Consider the following 16577-nt stretch of genomic DNA (forward strand, 5'->3'; position numbering starts at 1 on the left):
TGCAAGTCCGGTCATCCCGGACTGTTTGCTATGCTGGCTGGGGCTGAAGGGAGTTGGAATCAAATATCATCTTGCAATGCATTATACATAGGGCTACCTCTGAAAACTTCAGCAGAAACTTCAGCTGGTGGGAAATTAAGCAGTCAGGGAAAGATGGTTTGAGCATATTCCTGTACATCGATCCTGACCCAACTGCACTGGCTGCCAATTAGTTTCTGGGCCCAATTCACAGTGCTGCTTTTGACCTGTAAAGCTCAGGAACCGCAGTAGCCCAAAGACCACCTCTCCCATGCAAACTACGCAGACTTAGCAATCACCATCTGAGGCCCTTCTTTGTGTGCTTCCTCCATGAGAGGTCCAGAAGGTGGCAACAGGAGAAAGTGCCTTTTCTGCAGTGGCTCCTTGTTTGTGCCATGCTGTCCCCAGGGAGGCCTACCTGGCATCTTCTTTAGACACCAGGCAAAAATGTTTCTCTTCAGCCAGGCGTTCAGCTGATTAACATTCTATGGCTTTTAAAATGTGTTGTGGGAGGGAGGTTATTGGTTTATTTTTGTTACGTATTTTGCATTCTCATTTTGCATCTTTCTGTTGTGAATAACCCTGGGATCTTGGGGTGATGGGCAGTATACAAATTTAATAAATAATAATTATGATTATAATAACACCACCTGGAAGGCAACAGGGCTGGTTGTGTTAATTGCCATCTTGGCAGGTTGCATGAAATTTCTCTCTGCTGATCTGGCAGAGCAGGGTTCATTCACGCATGCAACTCATGACTCAGCGAAGTAGGCCATCGTGATAAGAACACACATATGTTAACTATCTCTAAGGCCCATTGGTGCCAGTACTATTTACTTCAAGTTAGAAGTAATAAATCTGGAGTCTTGCTGTACATATTAGGGGACAGTGTCCCCAAACTGCTTCAAGGGTTAAACTCTTGGATTGTAGAATGCACATCTGGAACAAGTTCATCTGTCGGAGCTCTGCTTGTGTGTGCTGCACGTGGCAAGTGAATAATTACTTAGCAACCTTTTAGCTAGACTTGACTCACTTACAAATCATCCCCACTGTAAGTCGACTAGTTTCAACTCTGGTTAGGCTTTATACGTGCTTTATCAAAGAGCAGGGTATGATTTGCTGAAAACCTATGGAGGCTCCTTGAATCTGATCCTACTTCTCACAGGAAGAGTCACGCCCACAGAAAGTTGACTTTCTCCTGCTTATACAAGTGGAGACATACCTGGCAAAAGGTCTTGATAAAAGTACTGGAGGTTTAGTTGCTGCAGGCACTTCAGACTCACTCAGTGTTGGGCAACAAACTTACCTCATTTATTTACTGAGGGAGATAATCCACCAGTCTGTTCTTCCTTGTATATTGTTTATATGTAAAATGGCATATCTTTAAAATAGAAGCATGCCAGGATTTTGGGCTCTGAATGATCTTTCCTGGGATCAATCAATCTCTCTCTCATTTATATTTGCATTTAAACATTCCCACACTAAAATCCTTACTTGCTGCCAAGCAAGTCCATTGATTTCTCCAGCGAAGTTCCTTTCCTGTAGAGTGACCTTGTTAAGAGTTGGGTTGTAAAAAAAATAAAATGGGAATTGGCTGTGATTCTTTCTCCCCCTTTTTGCCTGCATTCTGAGCTTTGTGGTGGTTTCAGTAAAGGTGAATTTAAACAGCAGAGGACCTTAGTAAGGAAAGGTGATATTTTTTTAGTGGCACCATTACCTGGGTATTGGGTGTGGAGGAGGCCTCTATAGACTTTGAGCCATCTCTTCTACCCTTAGGTCCAGTCGTGACCGACTCTGGGGTTGCGGCGCTCATCTCGTTTATTGGCCAAGGGAGCCGGCGTACAGCTTCCGGGTCATGTGGCCAGCATGACTAAGCCGCTTCTGGCGAACCAGAGCTTCTACCCTTACGCAGGCCTATATAGCCTTTCCTCCTATTTCACTTTAACACATAATTTCAACTGTAGTGGTGACTCGACATTTTATGACCCAACTACAGTGGACGCTCGGGTTGTGAACGTGATCCCTGTGGCATGCATGTTCACAACCCACACCAGTGCGTCTGTGCACCCACGGGTTGCGATTCGGCACTTATATGCAAAGCGCGATTTAGCGCTTCTGCGCATGTGCGACCGCCGAAACCCGGATGTAACCCTTTCCGTTACTTCCGGGTTTCAGCGGTCCGTAACCCCAAAAAAAACGCAACCTGAACCATCTGTAACCTGAGGTATGACTGTATACAGACTGAGTAGTTTACTGTTATTTGAAACTGAAAGACTCCTTACTGATGCAACCTGAATGATTCTTCTCATCTGAAATGGTTAGATCTGTTTTACCTGGGGGTCAACCAAGAAATCCAGTATAGTATTGCTTCCTTATGGACAGAAGAGACAAAGCAGTAAAGCTCTACCATTTTGGTAGAGAGGGAAATAATAATAATAATAATAATAATAATAATAATAATAATAATAATTTATTATTTGTACCCTGCCCATCTGGCTGGGTTTCCCCAGCCACTCTGGGTGGCTTCCAACAAAGATGAAAAATACACGGATACTGTCCTGGTGCTATCCAGATGCAGAATGACAGCTTCTACTATTCCTGACCAGGGTGGATTTGATTTAAATCAAATCGATTTAAATCACTAGTCAGAAAGACTTGATTTATTTATTTATTTTTACAGAAAGACTCATTCTTGCTGGCATAATCTTAATATTTACAACCAGATGAAGGTTTCATTTTTGGAATAATAAATTTTCAGAGTAGTTTTTACAGTTATATAAAAAAAAATACTGATTTGGTTATACTATTAGAAATACATAGATAATTAGGAAATTATTATGAGGTTTAATAAGTTAATTGTTTATATTTGGACAACTTTTCTGCTGTACTTTATTGAAAGGAGAAAAATAATCATTTCCTTAATAACAATGTAAACAATTTATTTAACTAAAACAATAACATAGCATGTGTATCCATGTTTGTTAACTGATGTGGTTAAATGATTTTTTAAAAACAAAACAAAACTAACCTTAGATTGAGTTTTGGCACACATGAAAAACTTAAAACAAATCCTTATTTCTTGATGAATAGCCTTTGGATTATAATGTAACTTAAATAGAAAACGATCTTTAGAAAGATTTTTCCTCCAAAAGCATTTTATTTTAAAAATCTGATTTAAATAAAAATAATAATCCAATTTTTAAAATAAATCTGATTTAAATAAAAAATATATTTTAATAATAATAATCATTGAATTTTATCCACCCTGTTCCTGACCATTTACCCTGCTGTCTGAGGCTGATGAGGGACGCGGGTGGAGCTGTGGGTAAAAGCCTCAGTGCCTAGGGCTTGCCGATCGAAAGGTCGGCTGTTCGAATCCCCGCGGCGGGGTGCGCTCCCGTTGCTCGGTCCCAGCGCCTGCCAACCTAGCAGTTCGAAAGCACTCCTGGTGCAAGTAGAAAAATAGGGACCGCTTACTAGCGGGAAGGTAAACGGCGTTTCCGTGTGCGGCTCTGTCTCGCCAGAGCAGCGATGTCACGCTGGCCACGTGACCTGGAAGTATCTCCGGACAGCGCTGGCCCCCGGCCTCTTGAGTGAGATGGGCGCACAACCCTAGAGTCTGTCAAGACTGGCCCGTACGGGCAGGGGTACCTTTACCTTTACCTTTACTGAGGCTGATGGCAGTGGTAGCCCAAAACCTATGGATCTTGCTACATTTCAGAAGGCTTGTCTAGAGGAACTGGATGAGCTCTTAACGATTCCATTGCTTTAAAGCAATGGGGCTAGCTAGTCTCAAGCAGCAGGAGGCGAATTTTAGATTTTAGAAGTAGTTGATGTGCTCTAAAATCCAACTAGAAAATTTCAGCAAGCAATTGTAGCCAGTAACTCGCAAGACTTTACCTTAGCCTCTTGAGATTTCAGGTGGTGGGCGTTTTTCTGGGAAATGCTAGCTCTGAATGGGCAGAGAATTTATGGAGAGACATTTAATCTCCCCTCCATCCACTCACTGAAATGGTTCAGCCCAGTGTCAGCTGCATCATGTACAGCTGCTGACTCTGAGTTGCGTCTTACTTGGGAAGTTCTTAGGAGCTCTGAGGGTAGAGAGAGCTCTCTGGCATCCAAGCAGTCAGTAATGACTCCTGTCTCAATAGCTTTCACCCAACATGGAACTCTTTGTCCACTTATAAGTGTTGCCAGTAACATTTGCACCCAGAGGACAAATGTTGCATCTAGAGGACAAAGCTGTGGTTGCTCAGTCTGCTGCTTAGCTTGGAAGATGGATACGAACGGACAGAAAGGCAACTCAAAAGAGTTTGCATAGCATTGCTCTGCTGCAACCTCTTCATTCTGAGGATTGGTGCTGAGAAATGACGGGGGGTGAATATTTTATAGATTTCTAAGACTTTTCATTCTGACATTTAACTCATTGTTTATGTTCAGAGGTTGCCTCTTGTCACCAGCGGCCACCACAACTCTGATTGCAGTGCGTATAAATTATGAATTAACGGCCCCTCCTTGGAAGAATGTGTCAAATCCATATTGGGGGTGGGAAAGAAAACTGAACGCTTGAACCCTTGACCCTGGCTGCACAATTCTGTATCTGTAACTGATAACTTACTTGCTGGCCTTATTCAACTTTAGTTTCTTTTAAATACTGCAAGTACGTATAATCTGTGGGTGCACCTGAGAAATTGAGTTGAATAATAATAATAAATTTATTATCTACACCCCGCCCATCTGGCTGAGTTTCCCCAATCACTCTGGGCGGCTCCCAATTGAGTGTTAAAAACAATACAGCATTAAATATTAAAAACTTCCCTAAACAGGGCTGCCTTCAGATGTCTTTTAAAAATAGGATAGCTGCTTATTTCCTTGACATCTGATGGGAGGGCATTCCACAGGGCAGGTGCCACTACTGAGAAGGCCCTATGTCTGGTTCCCTGTAACCTCACTTGGGAACCGCCAGAAGGCCCTCAGTGCTGGATCTCAGTGTCCGGGCTGAACGATGGGGGTGGAGACGCTCCTTCATGTATACAGGACCGAGGCCGTTTGATTGAAGCCAGTATGAGTTACCTTTGATTTAGGGGAGATCACTGCATAATAAACAGGATTTCTGAAAATCTGCATGAATGTAATAGTGCATTGGAGAACATACTGCAAGGCTTGTCCACCAGCTTCAGTAGGATATTAAAGGTATCTCTAGTAAACAGTACTCCAGTCCACAGTGATTCAGAAGCAGGAAGGGGAGAACTTGAAAACACCCCAGCATCTTCTCTTTCTTTCTTTCTTTCTTTCTTTCTTTCTTTCTTTCTAAAGGTTCCTGTGTGGAATGTGGGTTCGATAAATGACCAGATTGGCTATTCCCCTGTCTTCATGCCTCCTCAAAATTACCCCAATTCTCTGCACTCTCAAGAAATGAACTCTTCCTTAATTCTTCAAACCTTACAACTCCAAGTTCTTCAAACCTTCCTCCTTATTTTGCCACAGTGCAATTGCAAACTTATAACAGCATAAAACCTTTTTAGCAGTTGTAGAAATGGCAGTGGGTTTGCACTTCTGCAACTTTCATGCTCGTTTAAAGGTTAATTTCCCAAGGGTTACAGACGGAGCCTAACTCGGTCAACAGTTAATTAGAGAAGAGATCGAAGCTGCTTAACTTAATTGGGAAAATAGTAGTTTAGGGAGTTCTGCACACTTGACATAATTCTGAGCCTTCATATTTGCACCTGTCAGTGTATTATATTGTATTTGTGTGGTTAGCAACATGCCTGGCTGATTAAATGGTAGCACACTCATGCTGTTGTGTAGCCCAGGGTTTCCCAAACTTGCATCTCTAGCTATTTTGGGACTACAACTCCTACCATCCTGAGCTAGCAGGACCAGTGGTCAGGGATGATGGGAACTGTAGTCCAAAAACAGCTGGAGACCCCAGTTTGGGAAACCGTGGCATCTTAAAGACTAGCTGATTGTATTGTGGCATAAAAGCTTCATGAACTAGAGTCTGCTTCATCAGATGTGCATGTGTGAAGTGTCGTCTTCAGTTGCAGGCCCAGAACTGTAAGGGATGAGTGGAGATTTAAGTTGTAAGCAGTAGGACCAGAGGGAGCTGAAAGGCATGAAGTACAGATAATGATAATTCAATCAGAACTAGAATGTGCTCCTGGGAAAAAAGGTCAGTGTCCTTTTGCTACAGCAGTGGCTAACTAGCAAATCAGTCAGCTTGGGATTGTCTTTGGTGGGAGGTGAAACAGTTGCCTTTATACAGACTCAAATAAATACAATTCAACTTTGCAATTTTGTGCTGGTGTCTCCCTTTGAAATAAATTACTTTGTTCAGATATGGTCCCCCTTAAGATCAGTAGCAGAAATTCTCTCCTAGTCTATATGATATGTTATTTCTGATTTGTGTTCATGGATTCTTTTGTATAGAGACTAACCTGTTGTCCTGTGCAGAACACAAAAGGACACTGCTGGCAGGTGACCTAAACAGAAGTTGGTGAAAGGAACAGTTCAATTGATGAATGCACACTTTTAATTTAATGATTCTCTTAATAATATCACTGTCTGCCTGGCAAGCAGGCCCAAATTTTCTGAAGCGTGTGTGGTTTTGCATAGCGTAACCCAAATGCCTCAGAACGATAGATAAAGGGTTACTTGGAGCTTGAAACACAAACACCAGCATGTACTTGGTGTCTTCCAAACAAACAAAATGGCATCATAAAATAATTACATCTCTTCATATGACAGTGTGGTAGAAACGTACCAATCTAACAAGGGAAGAGATGGTGCTAGCTTTTGTGTTCCCCTGTAAAGTTGTGTAATTTGTGGATTGGATTAGCCTTTCTGTTACCTTGAGACTGTGCAAGACTAAAACTCTTGAGAAATCTCAGTATGGTAAGCAGAGAATGGGAGTTTCCTGTCCTGTGTAGATGGCCTTCATGCAGGCTTGTCTTGAGGTACAAAATGTTTTTAGTACTATCATAAGGAGCCTTATTTTAGTAGTTGGAGTCGCAGAGCTCCATGTTCTCCAAACATACCTCATAGTTAAAAGCAAATGTTGTAGGCTGTTGGCTAGGAATGAAGTTTAGCTCGGATTTGCACCTAGGGTGAACTGGTTGCAAGACTTCGATTGCCCAAACTGTATTTTCTCAAATGCTCAAAATTTGAGCTTTTGGGAAAGGAAATCCAGCAGTGTATCTAAACTTTTCATCTCCTGAGATTTATTTCAGCCTGGATGTTGCTCCATATTTATGCATTTGTTTGCATTCTGTTTTTCCATCTTACAAGCCACCCTGGGGATGCTGACTTGCACCCGAAGGCTTTTATTAAAACAGTTTGATGGTTTGGTAACATGGGAAGAGAAAGGCCACTGTCAATTACAATCAAAGCTAACTAACTTCCTGGTTCAAACGTGGTGGCTATATGAATCATGGCTTAGCTAATCCTACTCCCTGTCCATTTTTAATACATAGGGAGGAGAAGAAAGCAACTCTGCCTGAATGCTTATGAATCTTCTAACTCCTTTATAGTCCCATATAGATGAAGAGTCTGTCCAAAATACTGTGTGCAGCTAACACCAATGCATGCTGCTTAGAAGAAGAAGAGGAGTTTGGATTTGATATCCCGCTTTATCACTACCCTAAGGAGTCTCAAAGCGGCTAACATTCTCCTTTCCTTTCGTCCCCCACAACAAACACTCTGTGAGGTGAGTGGGGCTGAGAGACTTCAAAGAAGTGTGACTAGCCTAAGGTCACCCAGCAGCTGCATGTGGAGGAACGGAGACGCGAACCTGATTCACCAGATTACGAGTCTACCGCTCTTAACCACTACGCCACACTGGCTCTCATTATAAGGGTTTGCCCCATCCTGTTTTGATGGAGTGAACTCCTATGTGGACTTGCACCTACATAGTCTCCCATTAAAAAGTGTGATCTCCATCTGTTCTTCCTCAAAACAGGAAAGCAAAAAGAAAAAGGATTAGGGGTATGGTTTCTCCCCCCCCCTTTCCAGGAAACAGTGTTTGATAGCTTCTAATAGATGGAGTCTGATTAGTGAAAAGCACAAGAGCAGTGACTTCTGAAACCACCTCTTTTTTGCTTGTTGTGACTGAGCACAATGCCAATGCAGTTCTTATTTTCTTATAAGGAGGGAAAATACTTGGGAATATTGTGTGAACCGTCAAGAAGTAAAGCATATACTTCTGACTACCCTAGTCTAGACACTTCCATTGGCATTTGCCTTTGTGTGACAAGGTAGTGTGACTCTTTAGCATATTGCACAGCCAAAGCATATAGACTGAGACATAAAATTGGGGGAGGGCACTCAAATGCAATCAGTAAAGCTTCAGAGAGCATCCTTTATCATGCTTCCTTAGTAATATGAAATGCTTACAGGAGCAAAAAATAAATTAGTAGTTGTCTTTAAAATTTGATATGGGGTATCTTGAGAATTTGTCAGGGTTGAAGTCTTGCAAACGAAACATTGGTCATGAAAGCACCATTTTAGTCCAAAGTTTAGGCTACTGTACTGAGCAAACTGATAATACCAGTTTCTACCAATAACCGAAAATCAGCTCTAGGCTGCAACACTCCCACAGTTGGAACTGCCAGGCATTGTGGGAGTTCAGCTGATCTAGTTTGGCATGAGATAACGCCTAAGGTGCTACTGGATGATCTAAACATTGTCTAGCAGGCAGTGCTTGTTCTTTTCTGATCTAAGGCCTGTTTAGACTCGATGGTGAAGCACCTTCTGGCTTCTAGGAACCTTTTGGCTAACTTGGCGTAGAGGCTTTCAACACATTTGATGGAAAATGGTTGATAAGAGGCCCTGCACTCTACAAATTCATCTGACAAAGCAGGCCATGAGCATTCTATCTGCAAGAGAGGAGTCTAAGGTGACACACAACAACTCCTTGTTATTGGAAAGTTCTCCTGCGCAGTATAAAACTCTTGATGCCATTACAAGTTCTAGACATGTACGGTATGAGAATGGGGAAGCTACTTGATTAGATATCAAAAAGTGCAGCTCTCCCATGCCATCTTAACTGTTGGTAAATGATAAGGGAGCTCTCAAGAGGACCTTCCACATTTACCAAGTTCTACTTGAAGGGTCCTTATAGTTTTTCTATGCAGAGCCTCGCAGCCAGCTTTTTTCAGCTGGTTTTCTTCCCTATACAAAGGTGGGTGGGGTTTCCAGCAAAGTGGGGAGGACTCATTGCTCAAAGATGGATGACAGTGCAATCCTGTACATGTCCTCTTGGAAGCAAGTGTCCCTGAATTCCATGGAACTTGCTCCCAGGTAAGCTATGCACAGATTTGCAGACCAACCCCCCCCCCAATCCTTTCTTACCCTACAGCTCTTGCCATCTCAAGCTTAACATGGTTTTTATTATTATTTAATGTCTGGTTATTCTGCTAATATTGCACCTTGTGAAATGTGAATGCAAGAATATATAGTGTTGAAAGGCAGAAGTAAGCTTTGCTGAAAAGGGCAGCATAGTGTTCTAGTGGTGAGCTATTAAGTTTTGCAACACAGCTTCAAAGACTGTTGGCTCCATAAGGGTAATGGGATATATGGTGGCTAACAGGATATAAGAGTCTCCTAACTGGTTTCCACAGGTGAGAGTGCATGACCTCTTGTTTGCCTGAAAATTCAGATATTGACCATAGATATCTGTAATACATGGAGGTTGCATTATAACAAAAGCAGAGGGGACGGGGGGGGGGGGGACGTAGCACTGAAAACTTGCCTTTTGTAGATTGCCTCAAGTGATTTGTAGGCTGACACACATCCCTGCTCAAAACGCCATGCATGCTCCAGAAGTAAATTCCATTGAACTCCATGGTATTTTCCTACGAATAAACAAGCATGCATAGGGTTGTCCTGTTAAGGGAATGGAAATGATGGGGAGTGAAACTTCACATGCACATTCGTTCCCGACTTTTGTAGTGTTTTAGATTTACTTGGTCTGTGGTTATTCCTCCCCCTTTTTAAAAACCACTATCTGAATAGATGTGGTGTCAGCAATTTCAGATATCTCAGAGGAAATAACCTTGTTTGCAATTTCATACCAAGCACTGGGCCAAACTAGCGATGATATAAGAGTTCTTATCATCTGTCCTGATTTCTTAACAGCTGCAGATTCCACCCGACGCTCCCCCCCCATTGGAACTGTGAGGAGAGTTTCAACCTCCCACATCTGTTTTCCAATGGGGACAGTTTTAAGCCAGGAAAAACATGAGAGGTGAATTATTAGCACTCAACACACACAGCCCCATCCTTACATATTAATTTAATGACACACAGTGCTAACTGCAGATACTGCATATCAGAAGTATTCATATTTGGAAAAACCCACCATCAATTTAGACAACAGAAACAGGTATATTTACCAATGCGGTGCTTGGGTATAATGGATGTCTTTTAAAAATGAAATAAATAATGCTCCATAGTTGCATGAAAGCTGCATTTTATGGGTAACCTAGAAGAGGACGAGGGATTATATTTGAGATTTAGATTCACGTCCCAATTGACCAACGGCAGAGAGTGTTGAATGTCATTTCAAGTTTGTCTCCTTTAGTATTTTGTCAGTACCTGCAATTGTAGCTGCCTCAATGCCAAGATTGGCCTCTTGTGTTTTGGTTGCATCTGAAATTCCCAATTCTCAACCCCACCCTTCAATTGAGAAGCTTAGAGGCACAATGAATGTTGTACTCTTCTCTGCACTAAATTGAGGGCTTTACTCAATGAACTGTGGCTTAAAATGGCATGCTGAGGCATGACTAAATACACAATAGGCCTTCACAATGGAACTCATTTTTTATATACCTTAAGTCTATCAAAATGTCTTTTGACTCAAGGTTAAAACTAATTCGAGAGAAAATTGGCCTACATACTCAATCAGCACCGTGTTTAATTAAATTCAGGAGGGGTGTGTGAGTGAGTAGATGAGAATCTGTTTCAGACAGCCAGTCTGCAAGTGTCCAAAAAGTAATAACAGTTTACCTTGGCAACACTTTGTATATTACCTGCTTCTTGGTGGGACTAACTGATTAGAATATCACAAGGGGAAAAAATTACGCGAGCTCTCAGAACAAGCATTGATGCCAAGCATGAAACCTATGCATGCAGCATGCTGAAGGTACTATCAGTGATACAAGGCAACATCTTGTATATCATCTGAATCACTCCTCTAGCATTTGAGTAACATTACAGAAAGCTAAGTTGCATGCTAGACACTGAAATCTAAACCAGCCAGAAGCTCCTGACATGTTTGTAGACTGGATAAAAGCAAGATGGTATCTTATTGAGGATGGGCCTAAGGCATAGCTATCAATTTACAGATTTGAAAATAAGGGACCAGCAGCCTCGAAAATAAGGGACCAGCAGCCAAAATAAGGTATTTTCAGGGCACAGGTATGTTCAACTTCTGAGCCCCTCTGAGCCAAAGGCAGAAAGCCCAGCCAGCAGCCAAACGAAGCCTCAAGCGGTGGGGTTCTCACAGCGCAGCAACCCGGCAAAGGGGATGCAGCAAAGAAAACCACTGTTACCTCTCCGCTGGGAAACACTGAGCAAAGGCGAGCCCCCAGGCAACGCGGCCGATTTGATCAGCACAAGGCATGCAAGCTCCACCCCCCCCAGTTGTTCTTAGACTCCTTATTGGGTGAGCAACACAGCCAAGCAACCCATTTGGAGCCTCCCTCCTCCCTGACCGGCAGGGAGGGAGGGAGAGGAGCTGCTTCCTTTGAAACCCGGAAAATTTAAGGGACATCATCAATGCGGGACACAGCGCTGGGATAAGGGAGTTTTCCGCCAAATAAGGGACGGTTGACAGCTATGGCCTAAGGAGTAGCTTCTTATTTTGATGTGCTTCCCTAGGACCCTTGTATTGCAAGGCTTTGTACCCCAGCCCTATTCACTGTGCATGGTTAAAACTGGAATTTGCTGCCATAACTATGACTGTAAAACGGGGGGTTAAACAAATTCATGGAGGATGAGGTTATGTTCTTTCTGCCTCCAGTGTCAGAGGGAGCATGCCTCTGAATACCAGTTCCTGGGAATAACAAGTGAGGAAAAGTGGTGCTGCATATAGACCTAAGACCTAGGTTGGAGTCTTCCTATTCAGGCACCTGTTTGGCCACTGTGAGAATAGGATGCTGGACTTGATGGGTCTTTGGCAAGACTCTTCTTATGTCCCTCACTGTGCTAGCAAATATGACCCAAACCTCCTCTCTCTGGTTCTCTTATAGCCAGTTCAGATGCCACTAGCATATATGTGAAGTTGGGATTTTTATTTTTGCATCCCAATGTGCATCGCTTCACACTTGCTTACATTGAACAGTGTTTGCCGTTTTTATTTCCCAATTCATCCAGTTTGGAGAGTTCCTTTTGCAACTGCTTTACTTCTGTGCAGTTGACCAGGTTCCACATAAACTCACATGCCCCCTTCTATCCTCTATCTAGGCAATTGAAAATAATTATCAGAGTTACGGACATATTCGAGCCAAAAAAAAAAAAAAGTGCTTAAGTGTGTGAAGCAAGGCAAGTGAGGAATCTGGCCTGGAGAGAGACTCAAGGGTCAGACAGAGGCATGGAGGGCTTAATTGAGGCCCTGGGGTAGTTAAAGGGGATCCCAAATCCAGATCCTTTGGGGGGCTCCAATTTCTCCATCCCTCCATTTTGAGAACTGCCAGCTTTTTCCTGTTTCTTAACCTGGTCCATAAGATCACCTGACCTATCTTCCCATAACTGCTAAGCTCACTAAGGAGTCTCTGATGAGGACTTTGTCAAAAGCTTGTTGAAAATTCAAGCACACAAACGAAATAAAAACAGAAATCAGGTTCAAGCAAAAAGGCAGCAGAAGGATTAGGAATTCCAGTGTGAGAGTTGTCTGATGCCTGACCAAATGTTCTCTTCATGCCCCCAAACCTGGAATGGTGCAGAACAAAGCTCCTAGTAAGGGAATTCCATAGACAAGGTGCCCACGACTGGAAAAGGTTGTTCTGGTTGCCACCCGCATTACTTCTGATGGCAGGGGATTTGGAGGGTCTTCAGAATATAATCTTAATACACAGGTAGAATTGTGCAATAGGAGGAGGGTTTTTAGTTTCCAGGCCACATACAGATGTGCTCAGCTTATCCATTGTTTTGTGGGTCAGATCTGTTTCTACCATAAGCGTGATGGTGCCACATCAAGCTTGCAGAAGGTGGCTCCTTGTGAAATTGTTACCGTATTTTTCGCCCTATAGGACACACTTTTTCCCCTCCAAAAATAAAGGGGAAATGTGTGTGCGTCCTATGGGGCGAATACAGGCTTTTGCTGAAGCCTGGTGAGCGATAGGGGTCGGTGCGCACCAACCCCTCTCCCTCTCCAGGCTTCAGAAAGCTCTGCGCAGCCCTAGGGAGCCTGGCGGGAAGCCGCGCTGGGCTCCTGAAGGTTGCGCAGAGCTGCCTGCACTCCTGGGCTCCACGCAGCTCCGCTCTGGCTTCCCCTGCCTCCCGAAGGTTGCGCAGAGCTGCCTGCGCTCCCGGGCTTGGCACAGCTCAGCGCAACCCCCCGGAGCCCGGCGCGAAGCCGCACCGGGCTCCCGAAGGTTGCCAAGCTCCCAGAGCGATGCTGAAGCTCCGCACAGCTTCGGCATCGCTCTGGGACCCGTTCTGGGGGCTGGGGTCGGGGGAAGCTCGGGCTTCCCCAGCCGCGCAAGCTCCCAAAGCGATGCCAAAGCTGCGCTCAGCTTCGGCATTGCTCTGGCTCCCGTTCTGGGGTCGGGGGAAGCTTGGGCTTCCCCCGCTCCAGCCCTGCGCCTGGGTGGGGTGGGGGAATAATTTCCCCCCCTTTATTCCCCCCCCCCAAATCTAGGTGCGTCCTATGGGCCGGTGCGTCCTATAGGGCGAAAAATACGGTGCCGGTGCGTCCTATAGGGCGAAAAATACAGTAGTTCCGGAGCCTTGGTTGTAAGCCTTGGAGGTTGCTTGTGGAATACAGCAGCAGAAGGTCCTTTGCCTACGTAAACAGGTCCCTAGACTGCTCAGTGCCATGCAGCTGGCTTTGCTGTGCTCAGATCAGAGATAACCTTCACAGCTCAGCAGGCCTCACAGAGCTGAAAGATAAGAGCATGTGGGTGTGTTTGTTTCTTCATCTGTGAGGTCTGATGGGAAAGACATCTGTATATGCTTTGTTAAGTAGAAAGGAATCAGCCGTCACCTCTGCTGGGAGGAGTCTTAAGTAAAAAAATAATAGGTTAGCTTGATGGGCTTAATGTGCTTTTCCAACCACAGGGGATAAGTGCAGCTTGCGATCACCCTTTCAGCTCTCATAAAATTTGCTGCAAACCCTTAGCCAGTTTCGGTGTCTTCAGCCCTTGCTTTCTAAAAGTTGAATTAATGCTAGCCTAATCACCTCTGGGGTGGTGAAAGGGATTACTTACGTAATAAGTGGAGATGGCTGAGTGTTCACATACTACTTTTTGTAAGATTATGCCCCTAGTGATGTCTCTGCCATCCTTTTACTCTAATTGAGTTTGTGTTAACTATCGGCCTTGATCCTCAGGTCACTGAGGGGTAATTTTGTGGCGATTACTAATGCACTTCCTGTGAGCCAAAGAGTCTGTCTGGTCCTTGGCATAATGGGACTTGCGTGCCAGGCACAAAAAGGGGAGGGAGGTAGCAGAATTAAATATTTGGGCCTGACATGGGTCCAGGAGGCAAAAGCATCTGGTTGGTTGAAGGAGTAAGGGGACAAGCAGGCTCAGTGTTTCTCAAAGCTGGGTCCCCAGCTGTTGTTGGACCACAACTCTCATCATCCCTGACCACTGGTCCTGCCTAGCTAGGGATGATGGGAATTGTGGTCCAACAACTACTGGGGAAATGCTAGGCTAAATCGTGCAGATGCACATAATAGAACCTCGGGAGCCAAGTGCAAAGGAAATGCAGTTTGGCTTTAAAGATCAGGGTGCCTCTGAACACATTCTTGAGTCTAGAGTTTTGCTTTCAGTACCAGAACTTAACTGAGGTCAGCGTCCACATCATGCATTTAAAACATTATTCTACCGCTTCAGCAGTTGAGAATCCAGGGGATTGTAGTGCAAGGATGCTGAATCACAGTGGTACCTCCGGTTAAGTACTTAATTCGTTCCAGAGGTCTGTTCTTAACCTGAAACTGTTCTTAACCTGAAGCACCACTTTAGCTAATGGGGCCTCCCGCTGCCACCACGCTGCCAGAGCTCGATTTCTGTTCTCATCCTGAAGCAAAGTTCTTAACCTGAGGTAATATTTCTGGGATAGCGGAGTCTGTAACCTGAAGCATATGTAACCTGAGGTACCACTGTATAGCTCTGCGAAGTCAACAGCCTTAACAAAGTGCAGTTCCCTGGATTCTTTGGGAAGAAGAGATGACTGTTAGGTCACACTCACAACATACCGTATTTTTTGCTCTATAAGACTCACTTTTTCCCTCCTAAAAAGTAAGGGGAAATGTGTGTGCGTCTTATGGAGCGAATGCAGGCTGCGCAGCTATCCCAGAAGCCAGAACAGCAAGAGGGATTGCTGCTTTCACTGTACAGCGATCCCTCTTGCTTTTCTGGCTTCTGAGATTCAGAATATTTTTTTTCTTGTTTCCCTCCTCCAAAAACTAGGTGCGTCTTGTGGTCTGGTGCGTCTTATAGAGCGAAAAATACGGTACATTTAAAGCACTGAGTTGAGCTTCCAGCTATTTCACATGAGAGTCTGTTCCTCCTTAGCCTCCTTCATATCGGAAGCCTACTTTAGGGGAAAGTACTTTTGTTGCTGCTGTTAAAACCCCTTGCTGACCTACTGGAAATCATGCAGAGATCCATCAGTAGATCTGCCCCTACCCCCTGGGTCGAATAGGCAATGATAAAGAGTAAATAGATGTCTCTGATTCAGGTGACGAAAAAACTCCAAACAACTGCAAGACTTCATTTCTTGGGTGTGTAATACTTTTGAAACCTGGCCTACACAAGAAGCAGGTGGTAGAAGACAAGGGCTCCAGATTGCAGGCAGGAATCCTGTGCTTATTATGGTACCCCATTATTATTCTAATATTACAATTATCACCCATCCTTCAGCCTAAGGTCCCGGAGTGGGTTGCAGCAATTAAAACATGGTTAAACATGGTAAACACAACCCTGCCCAAAACCAAGCATAGCAAGAAGAGGAGGATTCTCCCAGCCCACTTCTTGCTGTGCCAGTTTTCTACTTGCATGGAATCTTTTATGCAAGGGCGCATTTGAAAACCACGACCGTCCCACCTGCAGTCTGAAGCGATATGCTACCTTCTCTTGTGCCACTTTGTAGCCTTTGTAAATCATGACTCAACTCTTGTTTGAAATGCTTAGCTGCCTTTTCCCTTCTGGTCATACAAGCTCAGCGGGAGAGAGCAGAACTTGCTGCGAAGTTACAACCCCCCCCCCCGAGAAACCATAATATGTTTTATTGATGACTATATTGGGTTAAATTCAATTTCTACCATCACTTTGCACATTATGTGGAATAGGCTATGCTACCTATTATTCCATTCATTCTTGGCTTGTGTTCAGGAG

General features: G+C 44.0%; 1 protein-coding gene and 1 long non-coding RNA gene across 2 annotated transcripts in view; one reads left to right on the forward strand and one right to left on the reverse strand.

Annotated features, from left to right (window-relative positions):
* SDC1 (syndecan 1) overlaps positions 1-16577 on the forward strand; it is a 35142-nt gene that overhangs the window by 4616 nt on the left and 13949 nt on the right. The window lies entirely within an intron of this gene.
* The window catches only part of LOC310673491, a 102835-nt gene continuing 101211 nt past the window's right edge, over positions 14954-16577 (reverse strand). The window contains exon 3 of the long non-coding RNA XR_014509072.1: positions 14954-15348. This is a non-coding gene — a long non-coding RNA (uncharacterized lncRNA). The remainder of the gene's footprint in view (positions 15349-16577) is intronic.

The sequence above is a fragment of the Podarcis tiliguerta genome (assembly GCF_965153285.1).
Source record: "Podarcis tiliguerta genome assembly, chromosome: 3".
NCBI classification, from domain to species: Eukaryota; Metazoa; Chordata; class Lepidosauria; order Squamata; family Lacertidae; genus Podarcis; species Podarcis tiliguerta.